This window comes from Microtus ochrogaster, chromosome 10, assembly GCF_000317375.1.
Source record: "Microtus ochrogaster isolate Prairie Vole_2 chromosome 10, MicOch1.0, whole genome shotgun sequence".
NCBI classification, from domain to species: Eukaryota; Metazoa; Chordata; class Mammalia; order Rodentia; family Cricetidae; genus Microtus; species Microtus ochrogaster.
In genome coordinates, this window is record NC_022016.1 from 67,393,753 (window position 1) to 67,398,697 (window position 4,945).

A 4,945-nucleotide genomic window follows, 5' to 3' on the forward strand; every position below is an offset into this window, starting at 1 on the left:
AATAGTATTCTAAGTATAACAAAATTTATTCATTATAGTGATATTTCATTTGTATTTTAATAAATAAAGCTTGCCTGAAGACCAGAACACAAAACAGCCACACTAGTCAGTCATATAGGCTAGACAGTGGTGGCACACACCTTTGATCCCAGCAGCCACACTAGTTAGCCATAGAGGCTCAGCGATGGTGGTGCATGCCTTTAATCCCAGCACTAGAGAGGAATATAAAATGGGATGAGACAGAAACTCGCTCTCTTTTCAGTCTGAAGATTTCATAGAGGTAAGAGCTCTTTAGTTGCTTGGCTGCTTTGCTTTTCTGACCTTCAGATTGAACTCCATTATCTGTCTCTGGGTTTTTATTATTCATGCTACAATTCATTTGCATGTTGAAGGTATTTATTATTGTTTTCAGTTATTAAATTTGAAAATGGTTTAAAAATAATAATAAGAATATATAAAAGGGAAACCACATAAACACAGGAACAAAAAAGACAAACAAAAATCCTGAAAACTGACCAACTAACCAGTAGCAATCACTTCAAATAAAAGCAAATAAAAACACTTCAAATATCTTTAGCTTCAGCTTTTTTCCTGGGTTCTGATTCACAACGGGCACCCAAGAGAATGTATTAGAGTAACTTCTTTCTCCCCTTGGCCTCTGAAGGGCACACACACACACACACACACACACACACACACACCCGCCCCTTTACCCCACACATACTCACCCCCAACCTTACACATACACACACACTCAGCCTGCATTTACCGCCAGATGTACACACACCCACACCACATACATACACACGCATACCTATCCCAAACATATATCACACATTCACACTCACACACACCCCACACAAATACACACTCACCCCCCAACACACACACACTCACACACATCCCATGAAGTGTGTGTTAAGACAGTTGAATAGTGAAAGGAAACATAAAGTCAACTGGGCAATAATAATAAGCAAACAACGCAGAGCTGGGCTGTACCGCTCCTGGCATGGGGAGGGGAGAAACCTCATCCAAAAGGTAAACCAGATGGCCCTGGTAAGAGTCCTATCCAAAGAACAAGTCCACAGTTTCCTGCAAGCCTCAAATGTCTTTGGGGCTCTTCTGACACAGTGATGCTTTTGGCCTGGGTTAGCAGATGACAGCAGGTTTATTTTGTCATTTCTTCATCTTGGAGGCCTATGTCTGGGTGGCAGATTGAGAGGGAACCTATTGATTGAGACTGAGCTATCCCAAGAGCCTGATACCAAGGAAAGAGAAGTTAGGGAGCCTGTAGTCAACTGTTCCACCTGAGTGGAGAGATAGCGGCTGCAAGACGCAGGCATGGTTTGGGTGCGAGCTGGATATGCAGGCATGCTGAGGATGAGCTGGACTTTGCACAACATGTGTATGCGTGCTATAGACTTCCTCGGTTCAGCTCCCTCCTGGTGGGTTAAACGGACGGTCACTTACGAACAGCTGTCCACCTTCCCCCTCCACTCATTCCTCATTCTTCAGCAAATAAAAACACGTCATCTATCTTTAGCCCCAGCCTCTCTCCTGGGTTCTGATTCCTATTTTGTTGTGTTGATGTCACATCAAATTCATTATAGTGTAGCATCTTCCTTCAAGGCAGCTCCTAGCTTCCCAGTTCGAAACCTTGGGTACCATCCCACAGTCTTCCTTCCTTTTCACTCTGCTTCCGCCCACTTAGTGTGTTACAAAGACCTGGGCACAGGCCCTCCTGCATTGACCCTTTCTACTTCTCACCCTGGGCTGGCCGTGAACCTTTCCCTCTGACTCATCCAACCCATTATCACCAGTTTAAGTTTCCTCTAGCCCAGCACTGTATACACTTGACTCCCTGCGAAATGTCACTTAATGGACCCTTACTGATCACCGCGTGATTGCAACACCACAGCCTGCAGCTCAGAGCTCCTCCAGCTCTTCTCTGTCATCAACCGCCGTGTAAGGGGGAGAAATGTTCTGTACTTTTTCAGCTGCCGTGACTTTGGTGTCAACCGTTTCCCTTGTCTAGATTCAGACACCCATGCTCTTGGTGTCCAGTTTTTCTTTCAAGGCCAAGGTGGCTCATCTGGGAAGAAGCATGTCCTGATAGCTGATGGTTTCCAAGGAGCCTAACTCTTGTCTCAACTTCTGTGGGCTGTAATGTAAGGAACACACCACTAATGTGACAACATGCACTTCCTTCTACCACTTTCTGTTTTTTTTTTTTATTTGTGGAAATGCTTTCCAAAGAAAATTAAATTTATTGAGAGCAGGGATTTGGTTATAGCTTGTCATATTTCCAAAGTAATTTTTTTTTTTTTTGTGAGACAAGATCTCATATAAGCCAAGACTGTCCTTCAACTCCTGGGGGTAGCTGGTTGCAAAGATAGGCAGACATACCTGGAGTTCCAGATCGAGTGAGAGATGTTGTTTCAAAAATAAGGTGGTGATGGATCGAGGAAGATAGCAGCGTCGACCTTTGGCTCTCACAAATACACACAGGTACACATACCTGCACACACACACACACACACACACACACACACATACACACACACACTCCAAACAACGTAGTCCTAGCAATAACCAAATGTTTGTTTTTACTTATATCGGAGTTGGTGTCTAAAGAATGGGACAGTTCAGAAGCAGGGTGTGAGGGAAACTGGGGAATATTATTTTTGGCAAATGTGGGAATAGGCGATTCAAGTTGCCTGATGGGGCATGCAGTGTCTATTCTAGGACCGAGCTGTTTTTTCAGTGGCTCGGGGACAGGGTCTTGCTATGTAGCTCAGGCTGACCTCTAACTCCTGATCCTCTTGCCTTAGCCTCCCTGGGGCTGATATTGTCACTACGTGTGACAATCTAGTGTTTCTCATAGGCTCGACTCGGAGGCTCTAGAAACGGTTTCTCACTAGAAGCCACTTCTCAGCCTGACTAGGCAGTGGTGTTTGCTTAGCTGCAAGAAATTAGGCTTGCTTGGTGGCTGCTGGAGGGCACTGGCCCAGAAGGAAGACCTGCCTCCTGGGATGAGGACTGGCCAAGTGCTCGCCACTGCGAAGCGGGCAGGAGCCGCCCCTCACAGGAATCCATGGGCTAAGCAGCCGCTCGGGCCTTGGCCGCGATCCCGGGAAAGAAGAGCAAGGGGCTTTCCACCTGCCCCTGACCTAACCCCGGCCGCCAAACTTCTCGGGTTCCAGGCCTTGGACCTCGCCTCCCGAAAGGCGGCAGCCCCACCCGGCCCCGCCTAGTCCCGCCCCCGCCCCGCCCCTCGCCTTACGGGCTCGCTCCCGTGAGGGACGACGGAAGCGCGCTTGCTCCGCGGGCAGTGAATGCGCAGGCGCTTCTGCTGGTTCTCTGCAGGCGCCAATTCCGGAGTCCAGTGGCTGGTAAGAGCCCGGGGTTGCAGTGAAAAGGAGCCGGCAGGCTTGGGGAGGTGCTGGCAGCCGGCAAGAACAGGCGACGGGGGGTTTGGCACAAGGCCTCGCCCAGCCACGGGGCCCTCGGTATGCTGCCGTCCTGCAGTGGTGACGCGGCCTGGCGGGAGTGACCAGGGCGATCCTGTCCCCACCGAGCCAGGGGTCTCTCGGCCCGGAAAGGGAGCAGCTTGGGATTCGGAGGCTGACTTCTGTCGTGATGCTCCAGCTGCCTGCATGTGGCTTCCTGAGAAAGTTGCAGAGCTGCGCTTGCAGGTGGAACAGCACTCACAGTTTAAGGGGGAAATAGCCCGGCGTGGTGGCAGTGCTAGGCAAGCCTGGTCTACATAAGCGAAATCTAGGCCAGCTAGAGCAACACGATGAGACCCTGTGTCTCATTTAATAACCACATAGTTTCCCTCTCTTTCCCCTCCCCCCTTTTGCCAACCCTGCTCTAAGTGTGAAAGGGCACCAAAGGGTCTAAGGAGGATCTTTGCTCTTGTGGCATTTTTGGTCCAAATGACAAGTAAATGCCATTTCCTCCTAAGCTATTTTGTTGATATACCATGCTTACAAAACCTGTGCTGGAAGTTGTTGATCATTGAGTTATCACCTAGTGAACACATTTTTTTTTTTTTTTACTGTTACTCAGTTCAAATAGCTATATTATTCATAGCATCTCAGAACACATCCCCAGAGACCCTTTTCTCAACCCCTTAGGTATTTTTTTTTTTATTTGTAACACCATATAGTTAAGACTTTTCATGACAATGAGACACGTCTGTTCCTGGCAGCACCAGTCTACTTCAAGAGAAAGATGAGCATCGAAGAGGCTCCTTATGGAGTTGGTTGACCATTTGGCAAGAAACTTCAGAAGAACTTTGGGTGACTGTCCAGGCAGTAAGGTGTCTCTGTCAATTCTAGAATTTTGGAAGTTGCTTACAATCTACTTCCTGTTTACTTGGGTAATATTATATCCTTCTGGAGTCTTTGATTTAGTTGAAGAATTTATAGTTATATAGTTTTCTTTAGTCATGATAAAAGATAAAATAGACATAAATATTGTAACTATAATTTTTGCTTGATACCTGTTTTGTAATATTTAACTTTACTATGTTAAATAAAGTTAAAACCTTCCTTTTCACTTAAACAGAAAAGGGAAGATGATGTGGGATTCCCCTCTGTATGCTATGAATACCATTGGTGAATAAAGAAACTGCCTTGGCCTGTTGATAGGGCAGAACTTAGGTAGGCAGGGAACACTAAACTGAATGCTGGGAGAAAGAAAAGGCGGAATCAGTGAGAAGCCATGTAGCCCCGCCGGAGACAGATGTTGGAACTTTGGAACTTTAGCTGATAAGCTAGAGCCACGTGGCAATACACAAATTACTAGAAATGGGTTAAATTAATATGTAAGAGTTAGCCAATAAGAAACTAGAGCTACTGGGCCAAGCAGTGATTTAAATAATATGGTTTCTGTGTGATTATTTTGGGGCTGAGGAGCCGGGAACCAACAAGCGGCCTCC

General features: G+C 46.7%; 1 protein-coding gene across 3 annotated transcripts in view; it reads left to right on the forward strand.

Annotated features, from left to right (window-relative positions):
- The first annotated feature begins 3,300 nt into the window (after positions 1-3,300).
- Alg6 (ALG6, alpha-1,3-glucosyltransferase) overlaps positions 3,301-4,945 on the forward strand; it is a 39,913-nt gene continuing 38,268 nt past the window's right edge. For 2 of the 3 annotated variants that reach the window (XM_005353454.3, XM_026782341.1), the window contains exon 1: positions 3,301-3,392. The gene's annotated coding sequence lies outside the window, so the exon portion shown is untranslated. Of the gene's footprint in view, positions 3,393-3,445; positions 3,696-4,945 lie in introns of those variants that run through there. The other variant, XM_026782340.1, reaches the window with a different exon arrangement.